This window comes from Theropithecus gelada, chromosome 9 (genome assembly GCF_003255815.1).
Source record: "Theropithecus gelada isolate Dixy chromosome 9, Tgel_1.0, whole genome shotgun sequence".
Taxonomy (NCBI): domain Eukaryota; kingdom Metazoa; phylum Chordata; class Mammalia; order Primates; family Cercopithecidae; genus Theropithecus; species Theropithecus gelada.
Window position 1 is genome coordinate 116,203,326 of NC_037677.1, and position 14,940 is coordinate 116,218,265.

General features: G+C 45.9%; 1 pseudogene; it reads left to right on the forward strand.

Annotated features, from left to right (window-relative positions):
- The first annotated feature begins 492 nt into the window (after window positions 1-492).
- On the forward strand, window positions 493-1,342 carry LOC112631080 (annotated as a pseudogene).
- The last annotated feature ends 13,598 nt before the right edge of the window (window positions 1,343-14,940 follow it).

Here is a 14,940-nt window from a genome sequence, read left to right on the forward strand (position 1 = left end):
AAATAGAGTTTACATCAGCAGACAGCATGATTAGTAATCCTGCTATCCCTGGTGTTTCTAAATTGTGCTAAAAACTGCCTGGTGAGTCGTGCAAAAATGACTGCACCAACAGAGAACAGTGGGGCTTCTCTGGCAAAAACCACCAACTGTCTGAGGGGAGGAGTAGTAAAAGCAACTTGTGGCTAGAACCCAGTTGACTTCAGTTTAGAACAGATTGTTTTCAAGAGGCCCTCCACTAATTTGATCATTATCTTTGGATGAACTAACTCTTCATTATCTTTACAAGAAAATGCTTGAACGGGAGGTGGAAGGCTGATCCGAAGAGTGGCAGGAGCTGCTTCACTTCCTCTGTGGTTTCCTGGAGCTCTTGCCCCTCCTCAGGGAATTTGCCGGGAGGGGCTCTCCAGCGTCCAGACCCCTCTGCAAAGGTGTTTTGCGATCTTCAGGAGCAGGCCCCAGGAGCATCCCTCAGGGCTGAATGTGCAGTGGGCGATGCCCCTCCTGACCCAACAGATCCAAGACGAGAATGATCAGTACAGCCTTGTGGCCAGCCTTGACAACGTTAGGAATCTCTCCACTATCTTAAAAGCTAGTCATTTCCGAAAATGTGGCACACATTTCGCAACTAAAAATGGAATCAAAGTAACAATGGAAAATGCAAAATGTGTGCAAGCAAATGCTTTTATTCAGGCTGGAATATTTCAAGAGCTTAAAGTTCAGGAAGAGTCTGTTGCTTTTCGAATTAATTTAATTGTCCTTTTAGACTGTTTATCTATTTTTGGATCAAGTCCTATGCCAGAGACTTGAACTGCACTTCGGATGTGTTAGCAAGTTATGGCGGCCCTTTGATGCTGTTCCTGGAGGAAGGAGGAGCGGCGGCAGTCTGCAAAATCAACACACAGGAGCCTGAAGGGACCTGGACTTTAATTTCTACAGCACCAACGTTACTGATAAAATTCTGCAGTCAGAGGGGCTCCATGAAGCTTTTTCTGAATTGGATATGACGAGTGAGGTCCTACAAATTACCATGTCTCCTGACAAGCCTTGTTTCAGGTTATCTACTTTTGGAAATGTAGGAAGTTCCCACCTTGACTGCCCCAAAGATTCTGATTTGATGGAAGCATTTCATTATCATCAGACCCAAGTCAACAGATACAAGATTTACTTACTGAAACCCTCTACAAAGGCATTAGTCCTGTCTTGTCAGGTATCTATTCGGACAGATAACCAAGGCTTCCTTTCATTACAGTATATGATTAGAAATGAAGATGGACCAATATATTTTGTGGAATATGACTGCTCCCCTGATGAAGACGTTCTTGAATCTGAGTCTCGAGTATGACAATTCACTGTTATTTATGTGTGTATTGATAGATGAAGTTCTCATTCTGAGTACAGTACTTTTTTTTTCTTTCTTTTTTTTGAGACGGAGTCTCACTCTGTCCCCCAGGCTGGAGTGCAGTGATGCGATCTTGGCTCACTGCAACCTCCGCCTCCCAGGTTCAAGCGATTCTCCTGCCTCAGCCTCCCAAGTAGCTGGGATTACAGGCGTCCGCCACGGTGCCTGGCTAATTTTTATATTTTAGTAGAGATGAGGTTTCACCATGTTGGCCAGGCTGGTCTTGAACTCCTGACCTCAGGTGATCCACCCACCTCGGCCTCCCGATGTGCTGGTATTACAGGCGTGAGCCACCGCGCCCAGACTTCAGTACAGTACTCTTTATAATTTCATATTGGATTTCCTACAGAGAAGAAGCATGGCGAAAATAGAAACAAAGTCCGTGTACCCTAATAGTTGCTATGTGTTTTGTTAATACATTTTGTAGAGGACGTGTAAATAAATGTTTTCATGTAGTCATAGATTATTCAGGACTGTCCTGTAGTTCTGTCTTTTGAACTCATGGGAACGACTGTGAGCCAAGATTAATAAATTATATGTTCTATTTCAGTAGAACATTTCAAGGGTCTAAAGACTTCAAGTTTGATGGAGCTACCTGAAATGTTCTTTTATTTATTTACTATTAGAAAAAGCAAAGGCATATGGGCACTGCTTATTAGTTTGAATTCTACAGACTAAGTCTTAAAGCAGTGCTTCTCAAAGTGTTGTGCCCACACCAGCATCAGAACCACCTGCAAACTTGTAGCAAACTCTGGGGAGGAGGCCAGCATTCTATATTTTAACAAGCTTCCCTCAGGAGATTCTGACGCATGCTAAATTTTGGGAACCACTGTTTTAAAGGAAACTTTTTTTTAAACTAACATTTAATTGTATTGAGATGATTGCTTTTACCTGTGATTTCTTTGCAAATGTTCTGAAGTTGAGGCATCATCAAACAAGTCTAAACAATTCTTTATGTGATTTATTTTTAAAGTAGACCTTTTGAAGAGATCTATGAATGGGATGTAAAATAATTTTCAGGCCGGGTGCAGTGGCTCATGCCTGTAATCCCAGTGCTTTGGGAGGCCAAGACAGGCAGATTGCCTGAGGTCAGGAGTTCGAGACCGGCCTGGCCAACATGGTGAAAACTCATCTCTACTAAAAATAAAAAAATTTGCAGGGTGTGCTGGTGCATGCCTGTAGTCTCAGCTACCCGGGAGGCTGAGGCAGGAGAATTGCTTGAACCTGGGAGGTGGAGGTTGCAGTGAGCCAAGATCGCGCCACTGCATTCCAGCCTAGGCAACAGAGAGAGACCCATTCTCAAAAAAAAAAAAAAAAAAAAGAAAGAAACAAAAAACCATTTTCAGAGTTACAGGTTTTCTTTTTTTTTCTTTTTTTTTTTTTTTTTTGAGACGGAGTCTCGCTCTGTCGCCCAGGCTGGAGTGTAGTGGCCAGATCTCAGCTCACTGCAAGCTCCGCCTCCCGGGTTCACGCCATTCTCCTGCCTCAGCCTCCCAAGTAGCTGGGACTACAGGCGCCCGCCACCTCGCCCGGCTAGTTTTTTGTATTTTTTAGTAGAGACGGGGTTTCACCGTGTTAGCCAGGCTGGTCTCAAACTCCTGACCTGGTGATCCACCCGTCTCGGCCTCCCAAAGTGCTGGGATTACAGGCTTGAGCCACCGCGCCCGGCCAGGTTTTCTTCTTGTTCTCAAAACTGTTCACTCCAGTAAGTAACTGCAGTAAGTACTTATTAGATACCTTCCATTTACTTATGAGTTTCTTGACAAATCAAAGTGTAGAAAACCAGTTATTAAATGATTTTGTACTTTTCTGGTAGTCGTCACCAAATACATTTTGTGGCTTTTTTTTTTTTTTTTTTTTGAGACGGAGTCTCGCTGTGTCGCCCAGGCTGGAGTGCAGTGGCGCGATCTCGGCTCACTGCAAGCTCCGCCTCCCGGGTTCACGCCATTCTCCTGCCTCAGCCTCCCGAGTAGCTGGGACTACAGGCGCCCGCCACCTCGCCCTGCTAATTTTTTGTATTTTTAGTAGAGACGGGGTTTCACCGTGGTCTCGATCTCCTGACCTTGTGATCCACCCGCCTCAGCCTCCCAAAGTGCTGGGATTACAGGCGTGAGCCACCGCGCCCGGCTTTGTGGCATATTTTTGTATTTAATAAAGTACGATACTAAAAAACAGAAAATACATGGACACCAATCTTTGCCTTTCTTTACTATCTTTTTTGCAGATAATAGAGTGATACAGTTAAAAGCATGGGAATGGCTTAATGAATATCTCCCAGCCTCCATTTCTTTATCTGTAAAATGGGGATTATGGGCTGGGCGCCGTGGCTCACATCTGTAATCCCAACACTTTGGGAGGCCGAGGTGGGTGGATCACAAGGTCAGGAGTTCAAGACCAGCCTGGCCAACATGATGAAAACCCCTCTCTACTAAAAAGACATAAAAAATTAGCCAAGCGTGGTGGTGCATGCCTGTAATCCCAGCTACTCGGGAAGCTGAGGAGGAGAATCACTTGAACCCAGGAGGCGGAGGTTGCAGTGAGCTGAGATTGCACCACTGGACTCCAGTCTGGGTGACAAAAGTGAAACTCCATCTCCAAAAAAAAAAAAACAACAAGCTTTTAGTACAACACCCAGGACAAGGCCACTGCCCAGTCCCAGGGGTTAGAGCTTTAGAAGTTTCTGCATAGTTTTAGTTATTTCTGTATATCTTGGTTTTTTTTTCTATAGCCTCACAACAGAGGTGATATTTATGTACATGTTTTAATGCTCCTACTAGATTATAAATTCCCTGAAGGCAAGATTAATGTTTGCTTCCTTTCTATGTCTTCACATTTCTTATACATGGTAGGAACTCAGTAAATATTTGTTGCATAAATGAACATATTGATCCTATATTTAAGTGAAAAAAACTGCAAAATATGCTTTATCTAGGCATTAATGCAAAAGTTCTCAAGATAAAGATAATCTGTAGCTGTAACTATATCTGAGATCTAGAATAATATATCTATGTCAGTTGCTAAGAGGGTCAAATGAGATGTGTGACATAGGGCCAGGCGCTGTGGTTCACGCCTGTAATCCCAGCACTTTGGGAGGCCGAGGCAGATGGATCACAAGGTTAGGAGTTCAAGACCAGCCTGGCCAAGATAGTGAAACCCTGTCTCTACTAAAAGTATAAAAATTAGTCGGATGTGGTGGCAGGTGCCTGTAATCCCAGCTACTTAGGAGGCTGAGGCAGAGAATTGCTTGAACCCGGGAAGGGAGGTTGCAGTGAGCCAAGATCATGCCACTGTACTCTGGCCTGGGTGACAGAGTGAGACTTCATCTCAAAAAAAAAAAAAAAAAAAAAATGTTAACATACAGCCAGGCACAGTCACTCACACCTGTAATCTCAGCACTTTGGGAGGCCAAGACAGGTGGATCACTTGAGGTCAGGAGTTTGAGACAAGCCTTGCCAACATGGTGAAACTCCATCTCTACTAAAAATATAAAAAAGCTAGCTGTGCGTGGTAGCACATGCCTGTAATCCCAGCTACTTGGGAGGCTGAGGCAGGAGAATCGCTTGAACCCAGGAGGCGGAGGTCACAGCGAGCCGAGATCGCACCACTGCACTCCAGCCTGGGCAACAGACTGAGACCCCATCTCAAAAAAAAATAAATAAATAAAAAATGGTAACACAGCAAAGCTAGGTAATGTGTTACTGGTTTATATAATATACATGTATTTTATATATATAGTATACTATATATATATATTGTGTGTGTGTGTGTATATATATATATATATATAGAGAGAGAGAGAGAGAGAGAGGGATTTCTTCTTCTATGCTTCTAGTGGAGCAGCTGCTAATTCCAGGGCATAAACTGCCCCTAGTATGTAGTCGGGCCTCCAACCACACGTCAGCAGTAAGCAACTAGCAAGTGCTTATACACAAGCAAATACAAAGAATTTTTGTTGAAAAGAAACAAAAAAGTATATTAGTTATCTATTGCTGCCTAATACTTTACTCCAAAAGTTAGCTGCAGGAAACAGCAAACATCATCTCACAGAGTTTCTGTGGGTCAGGAATTTGGGAGCAGCTTGCTGAGTGGTTTTAGCTTGACTGGGGCGGGAGGATCCACTTCCACAGTGGCTCACGCACACGCGTGGTAAGCTGGTGCTGATTGTCGGTGAGGGCCTCAGCTCCTCCTGGATGTGGCCTCTCCACAAGGCTGCTTGAGTGTCTTCACAACATGGTGACTGGCTTTCCTCAGAGGCAGTGATTCAACGACCACAGCAGAATCTGCAGTATCTTTTATGATTTGTCTTGGAAGTCACAACCATCTCGTCTGGAATATCCTATTGGTCATGCCAGTCTACCTTATTCAGTGTGGGAGGCTACAATACCAGAAGGCGATGGTCATGGGACCATCTTGGAGGCCGGCTACCACAAAAGGGAACTGATCTCAGAAATCAAGAACGGTAGCTACAGCCCAGCCAGGCTTCCCAGAGACAAGAGCTGGAGGGCATCCCGGGAGCCAGAGCAGCTCAAGGCACTACAGTGGCAGCCATCCCCACGTCTTCACTCCTCCTGTTCCTTCCTCTTCATGTGACTCAGCCACACCCCTTCTCTCTTCTCCTGCCAGTTCTTCCCTTGTCTCTTAGTTCACACGCCTAAAAGCAGAATCTGATGGTTCATCTTTTTTTTCTCAGGTCATCACAGGTCACATGCCAGCCTATGGGTTGGCTTCCAAGGATCCACTCTAAGCCCAGGCATAGGGGAAGCAAGGTTCACATGGTCCAAAACATGGCACCTTACCCCAGGGCTGTGGTCAGGACAGTCTTGCTAAGATGAAATAATAGGTGGACACAGCTTGGGAAGTGTGGCCTCCCCCATATGGCTACTGCTCACCAGGCATCGTGCTGGGTGGAGGGGCCACAGATAGGGCAAAGAAAGAAAAACAGGCGGGGTGCGTGGTGGCTCATACTTGAATTCCTAGCACTTTGGGAGGTCAAGGCAAGTGGATCAGGAGTTCGAGGTCAGCCTGGCCAACATGGTGAAACTCTATCTCTACTAAAATACAAAAATTATCCAGGCATGGTGGTGTGTGCCTGTAATCCCAGCTACTCGGGCGACTGAGGCAGGAGAATCGCTTGAACCCAAGAGGCAAAAGCTGCAGTGAGCTGAGATCGTGCCACTGCACTCCAGCCTGGGTGACAGAGCAAGACTCTGTCTCAAAAAAAAAAAAAAAAAAAGAAAGAAAATTGAAGACAATAAATTGATCCCTGGCCTCTCTGTTTAGCGAGGCCATAACCAAACAATTTGTGCATGATAAGGCTGTACTAGATCACTCATGGCACTATGGGTGTTGATTCCCTCTACCTGGGGTCCATGGAGAAGTCTCCCCAAGAAACTTCTGCCAGGGCCTTGAAGGATGAGCTGGAGTTTACCAGATGAAGAGAAGGGAGAACGGCATTTCTGGCAGGAAGGAACCTGCACAGGGTATTTTGGCGGGAGGTGAGACACTGTAGGTGGGACTGAGGAGCAGGACAGCTGGGAGGAAAGCTGGCAGGGCTGGAAGGGTGATGCTGTGATGAGCTTGGTGGGACCAGCAAACAGCTTGGGCTCTACCCAAGAGCAGTGGGGAGGCCTCTAAGGATCTGAAACAGGAACGACCACCGTGGATGGCTCCAGGGGTGACAGCAACTCAGAAGGGAGGCCGGATCCACGGAGGCACCCGAGCGTCCTCCCCTCTTCAGAGTCCAGTTCATGAGGTGCTGCCTGTGATTTTTTTTGAAAAGCTGTATTCTCTATTACAAAAAGACATCTGAGCTTGTGAGGAACTAACAGCCGCCCCTCCACTGGGTCCCTTGAATAGCAATCGCTCTAAGTATAATTCCACAGGCATCCAAATTAAGCAAAGCTTTATTAAGCACCAAGCTGGTCACATCTGCATAAAGAAAATATTTCATCGGAAGCCTGAGAAAACTCTCCCTGTGGACTCCTTATCAAATAACCCCTCATCGTCCTACAAATACCTACCCAGCCAATTCAGAAAACAACATCTGGAAAAGAAACCCCTTTTTTCCGTTCAGGCCATTCCAAAGAGCAGCTTACAGCAGACTCGGGATTTCTACCTAAGAGAGTGAAGGCTGAGTACGCCAGTCTGGAAGGTTTATGATTTAAATGTTCTCAGGTGGGGCTGGACATGGGCACTCATAGCTGTAATCCCAGCACTCTGGGGGGCCAAGGCAGGAAGATTCCTTGAGCCCAGGAGTTTGAGACCAGACTGGGAAACATAGTGAAATCCTGTCTCTACAAAAAAATAAAAATATTAGCCAGGCATGGTGATGTACACTTGTGGGCCCAGCTACTTGAGAGGCTGAGGTGGGAGGATGGCTTGAACACATGAGCTGTGATCTCACCACTGCAGTCCAGCCTGGGTGACTAAGCGAGACGCTATCTCAAAAAAAAAAAAAAAAAAAAAAAAAAAAAAATTCCTAAGGCTAATTTTATATGTTGCTGACCATGTTTGTAGAGTGACTTCAGAGGAAAAACCAAGCTCCTGGGCTTTTTTTTTTTTTTTCCTTTGAGGTGGAGTCTCACTGTCTCCCAGGGTGGAGTGCAGCGGCACAATCTTGGCTCACTGCAACCTCTGCTGCCCGAGTTCAAGTGATTCTCGTGCTTCAGTCACCTGAATAGCTGGGATTACAGGCACATACCATCACGCCCGGCTAACTTTTATATTTTAGTAGAGACAGGGTTTCACCATGTTGGCGAGGCTGGTCTCGAACTCCTGGCCTCAAGTGATCTGCCCACCTTGGCCTCCCAAAGTGCTGGGATTACAGGCGTGAGCCACCACACACAGCCACTCCTGGGCTCTTGTACTCAGAGAAATGAGTTCCTCTGGTGAGGTCTGGCCTCAGGTAGGAGGACCATTACATTGCAGGAGCCCGTGGAACCTGCATGGCCTGTGGTTAAAAGGCCGCCCTCTGCAGCCAGCCAGCCTGCCGGGGCTTATATACCCCTGTGAGACTTGCTACTGTGTGACATTGGGCAAGTTCCTTGAGCTCTACGTACCTCAGTTTCCTTGTCTGTGTAATGGGGATGATACCAATAACACCTCCCTCTTAGGGCTCTTGAGAGGATTAAGTGAATCCTCTAAGGATTAACCTCTTAGAAGAACTTTACATAGTGCAGAGAAAGTGCTGTGTAAATGTTTGCTATTATTATTATTACTTTAGTGTAAATTTACTGATCTGCAACTTTCCTCTTGTTAAGGTATACCTACAACAAATTTTCACTTTGAAATAGCTGTCCCAACGATACTAGGGAGAACTAATCATTTAGCACCAAGTTCTGTTGCTTTTCTTTTCTTTTCTTTTCTTTTTTGAGACAGGGTCTTGCTTTGTCACCCAGGCTGGAGTTCAGCACTCACTGCAGCCTCAACTTCCTGGGCTCAGGTGATCCTCCCACCTCAGCATCCTGAGAAGCTGGGACTACAGGTGCATGCCATCCTGCCTGGCTAATGTTTGTGTTTTTTGTAGAGATGGGGGTCTTGCTATGTTACCTAGGCTGGTCTCGAACTCCTGGGATCAAGCAATCTGCCGACTCAGCCTTCCAAAGTGCTAGGATTACAAGCGTGAGCTATGGCACCTGGCCTGTTGCTTCTTACTCTGAAGTATAGTTTGAGTTGATCTGATTCTGTCCAGTATGGGTGATAACTGAGCCCAAGGGGCATGCTGTTATGAGTGGTAATTAACCCCAGGAGTTCAAATCCTGGCTCTCCATTCACCAGCTGTGTGATCTTGGGCAAGTTTCTTAACATCTCTGAGCCTCAGTGGTCCCTATAAAACAACAATCATAATAGTACCTATTTCATAGGTGTTTGTGAGGATTGAAGGAGATCATGCAGGTAAATCGCTGAGCACAGTGCCTGGCACTAATATATATTCAATCAAACCTATTCTTGCCCCAGCCACATCATCTCTCCCTGAAATGTTCATGTTGACCTTTTTTTCCCCTCTGCCTTGCCCTCTGGCCTTTGAACTTATATGGGAACCTGGAGTCTGCTGCCAATGTTACCCTCCTGCAAGGCATTCTCCACATGGCAGCCAAATGATTTTTTAAAAACACAAACCTGATCACGCCACTCCTCTGCTTAAAATTCTGCAAGTGGGCCGGGCGCAGTGGCTCACCCCTATAATCCCAGCACTTTGGGAGGCCCAGGCAGGCAGATCACCTGAGGTCAGGAGTTCAAGACCAGCCTGGCCAACATGGCGAAACCCCGTCTCTACTAAAAATACAAAAATTAGCCAGGCGTAGTGGTGGGCACCTGTAATCCCAGCTACTCAGGAGGCTGAGGCAAGAGAATCGCTTGAACCCGGGAGGCGGAGATTGCAGTGAACTGAAATCGCACCACTGCACTCCAGCCTGGGTGACAGAGTGAGACTCCATCTCAAAAAAAAAAAAAAAAAAAAAAAATGCAAGCGATTCCTATTACTCTTGGGATAAATCCTCGCATCCCTATAGAGGCTCCCCGGGCCTCGCCTACTTCATCAGCCAGAGCCCTATTCAGCATGTGCCTCTCTCAATGGCCTTGTCTCATTCCCTGAAGGTCCCTTAGCACAGACCTTCACACCTGCAGTGGCGTCGTTTCTCCCCACACTCTTCCTGCCCAGCTAACTCCCACTCATCCAACAAGCTTCAGCTTACATATGACTCCTCAAGATGCCTTCCCGACCTCCCGACTTGGAGGGTTCCCTCCGTATTTAATTTCTCAAGGCATCTTATTCTATTCCTTCTTAGTGTTAACAATTGCACCAAAATTATCATCTGTATAATTTCAGTGTCAGAGTTTGTTTTGTTCACAGAACATCCCCAGAGTTTGGTGTGGTGTCCAGCCCACAGTAGGCACTCAATAAATACTTAAAGATTGGGTGGATGGATGAACGAATGAATGAATAAATAGTGGCATTCCCAGCCTGAGGCCTATAACCCACTCTGCAAACACCATTCTGCACAGCCTTGCTTCACTCTGCCCTTTCTTGCTCTATGGGGGCAAAGGGACATGCTGTTTAGAACCCAGTAGGCTGAGGATAGGCACCCCCGTCACAAAAATCAGAGCCCCAAGTCCTTGTAGAGGTTGAGACAATCCAGTCTTCTGCTCCGTTAATACGGCCGGTGACCAGGAGCTCACTCCTACTTGTTAGCAAGTTCTTCCCAATATCAACCTTAGTTGTGTCTCCTTAAGAGTTCCCACCCATTTGTGAGATTTTCATTTGTTTGTGACTGCTGTATTTTCTAATTTTTGTTTATTTATTTGAGACAGGGTCTTGCTCTGTTATGAAGGCTGGAGTGCAGTGGCACCATCAGGGCTTACTGCAGCCTCGAATTCCCAGGCTTAAGTGATCCTCCTGCCTCAGCCTCCCAAGTAGCTGGGACTACAGGTGCATGCCACCATGCCTGGCTGATTTTTTTTTTTTTTTTTTTTGAGATGGAATCTTGCTCTGTCACCTAGGCTGGAGTGCAGTGGTGTGATCTCAGTTCACTGCAACCACCGCCTCCCAGGTTCAAGTGATTCTCCCACCTCAGCCTTCTGAGTAGCAGGCATGTGCCACCACGCCTGGCTAATTTTTTTGCATTTTTAGTAGAGACGGGGTTTCACCACATTGGTCAGGCTGGTCTTGAACTCCTGACCTCAGGTGATCTGCCCACCTTGGCCTCCCAGAGTATTGGAATTATAGGTGTGAGCAACCGTGCCTGGCCAACTGGCTAATTTTTCAAAAATTTTATTTTATGTAAATATAGGATCTCCCCCTAGGTTGCCCAGGCTGGTCTCAAACTCCTGGACTCAAGCAATCCTCCTGCCTTGGCCTCCCAAAGTGTTGGTGTTACAGGTGTGCGCTGCCACATCCAGCCATTCAACTTTGATAGAGTATATATAAATTGCTTTTGTAACTAGAGAGAAAGCAATACATTTTCTAAAATTCTAACTGCAGAATCTAGCTCTGCCCTTAATGTTAACAATAAAGGCAAAAAAAGAGAAAGAACCATATTACTGGCCTCCTCTCCCACATCGTGTTGGCGACTGAGTCCAGCACAAGCACACCTTGGTCTTTGCGTTTGGACCTGCCTGCCATTTGCACATACAGTGAGCTGCCACTAACTAGCAAACGCTATCCCCAGTTTTCAAAATGTGCCTTTACCAGCCTAGTGTTGAGGCCTGAAATAGTCCTGGGGCTACCAGTCCTAACCCTGAGGGCACGGGCTGCTTCACCAGGTATAGAGTCCTCCAGGGCAAAGATTGCCACTCCAGTTCAAGAGTAGGTCTTGGCATCCTGTGGCCAATCAACAGTACACAATAGCTGGATGAGTAATCAACAGGTTTTGTTTTTGTTTTTGTTTTTGTTTTTTGAGACGGAGTCTTGCTCTGTCGCCCAGGCTGGAGTGTAGTGGCGCGATCTTGGTTCACTGCAACCTCCGCCTCCGGGGTTCAAGCTATTCTCCTACCTCAGTCTCCCGAGTAGCTGGGACTACAGGCGCCCGCCGCCATGCCTGGCTGATTTTTTTGTATTTTTAGTTGAGACGGGGTTTCACCATGTTGGCCAGGCTGGTGTCAAACTTCTGACCTCAGGAGATCCTTCCACCTCGGTCTCCCAAAGTGCTGGGATTACAGGCACGAGCCACCTCACCCAGCTGTAATCCACAGGTTTTGAATGAAATTAATCTGGAACAGAGGAACTTTGGAAAATCATAACAAGTTTTCCCCAGGTGAAAGTGCATTAAGCTCCATGCCTATACCCTGTAAGAACAACCCCAAAAAGGGCCGAGCGTGGTGGCTCATGCCTATAATCCCAGCAATTTGGGAGGCCAAGGCAGGTGGATCACTTGAAGTCAGGAATTAAAGACCAGCCTGGCCAACATGGTGAAACCCCATCTCTACCCAAAATACAACAATTAGCCAGTTGTGGTGGCACACACCTGTACTTCCAGCTACTTGGGAGACTGAGACAGGACAATCACTTGAACCTGGAGGCAGAGGTTGCAGTGAGCTGAGATCTCACTGCTGCATTCCAGCCTGGGTGGCACAGTGAGACTCTGTCTCGAAAAAACAAAAACAACAACAACAACAAAAGAAAGCAACATCATATTGAATATTGACAATGAAAAAAAAAATAAAAACAAAATAAAATAAAAAGAAAGCAACAAAAAGGCCAGACCAAGACTTGTTGGATGATAAGCTTCCTTTATTCAATTGTTTAATATTTTATTTTTTATTTTTTAATTTTTGAGACAAAGTCTTGCTGTCACCCAGGCTGGAGTGCAATGGCATGATCTCGGCTCACTGCAACCTCTGCCTCCTGGGTTCAAGCGATTCTCCTGCCTCAGCTTCCCAAGTAGCTGGGATTACAGGTGTGTGCCACCATGCCTAGCAAATTGTTTTGTATTTTTAGTAGAGATGGGGTTTCACCATGTTGGCCAGGCTGGTCTTGAACTCCTGACCTCCGGTGATCCACCCACATTGGCCTCCCACAGTGCTGGGATTACAGGCGTGAGCCACCGCGCCTGGCCTAAAATTTTAAATACATTTTCTAACAAGCATATGTTTTATATATCGTTTATGTACTTAAAAATTATTAACATTTAAAAAATCAAGATACAAGGCTGAGTATGGTACCTCATGCCTGTAATCCCAACACTTTGGGAGGCTGAGGCAGGACTATTGCTTGAGGCCAGGAGTTTGAGACCAGCTTGAGCAACATAGTGAGACCTCATCTCTATGAAAAATAAGAAAATCAACTGGATGTGGTGGTGCACGCCTGCAGTCCAAGCTACTCGAGGCTGAGGCAGGAGGATTATTTGAGCACAGGAGGTCAAGGTATAGTGAGTTATGATTCCACCACTGCACTCCAGGATGGGCAACAGATTGAGACCCTGTCTCTAGAAAACAAACAAACAAAGAAACAAACAAACAAACCAAACATAAATAAGGAAAATGGTGTTAAATATTCTTTCTACTTACTAAGAACAATGTTTCTTTTTATTAGTGAAAAGTAATAAAGTTAAACCAGTTTGGTCTGTCAGGGTAAACAGCTGCTCCCTGGTAGGAGAATGTGATCTTTAGACACAACAACAACCAAGAAAATCATTAAACTGAGGCCAGGTTTCCAGAGGGACCCAGGGGAAGTAATGAAAAGAATCCTTCAAAACTCTAACAACACATTTTCTATCAAATGGAAATGGCTTTGGGGAAATATTCTGAGGGGTTTGTTCACCACAGCTTGGGAAAAGAAAAACGTGTTTTCAAGCACAGCAAAAAGAGCCTGTGTCCAGCAGCCAAGAGATGACACAGAAACACCAGAGTCCGTAAAAAGCTTTGATTCCAGGAAATTTTCTCTTTTTTTGAGACAGGGCCTTGCTCTGTCACCCAGGCTGGAGTGCAGTGGTGCAATCTTGGCTGACTGCAGCCTCCACTTCTCGGGCTCAAGCCATCCTCCCACCTCAGCTCCTGAGTAGCTGGGGCTACTGCTGTGCACCATCACACTCAGCTAATTTTTTTTAAGTTTTTTTTTTTTTTTTTTTGAGACAGCCTCCCAAGTAGCTGGGACTACAGACACATGCCACCATGCCTGGCTAATTTTTTGTATTTTTAGTAGAGACAGGGTTTCACCATGTTAGCCAGGATGGCCTTGATCTCCTGACCTTGTGATCCACCTGCCTTGACCTCCCAAAGTGCTGGGATTACAGGTGTGAGCCACCGTGCCTGGCCCCCCTTTTTTTTTTTTTCAAGACGGAGTCTTGCTCTGTTGCCCAGGCTGGAGTACAATGGCATGATCTCGGCTCACTGCAACCTCCATCTCCTGGGTTCAAGCGATTCTCCTGCTTCAGCCTCCCAAGTAGCTGGGATTATAGGCGCCCGCCACCATGCCTGGCTAATTTTTGTATTTCTTAGTAGAGATGGGGTTTCACCATATTGGTCAGACAGGTCTCGAACTCCTGACCTCAGGTCATCCACCTACCTTGGCCTCCCAAAGTGCTGGGATTACAGGCATGAGCCACTGTGCCTGGCCTAAAAGATTTTTTATAGAGATGAGGTCTCACTATATTGCCCAGGATGGTCTTGAACTCCTGGATTCAAGCAATTCTCCTGCCTCAGCCTTCCAGAGCACTGGGATTACAGGCACGAGCCACCATGCCTACCTGGCCTAGATAACTAACTAGACACTTCCAGAAGCCAGGAATACCCTATGCTTGCCTTATTTACCTTTGTATTTCAGATCCTACACACTGGCTAACGCACAGCAAGCACACTCAATAAATATGAGGGTCTCAGTTCAGGAGCAAGGACAGATCTGATAATGTGGCAATAACAATACACCACATTTTACAGTCAGTGGCAATTTAATGTTATTTCATTTCTCAACTCATCTCTGGGCAATGAGATTACAGATATTCTTTTTTGTATTTTTATGCATTATCTGAATTGTTTACAAGGATGTATTTTGAAATGGAAAATAATAAAATTGACTCCCCATTAGGAAAAAGCAATTCTCATAACCA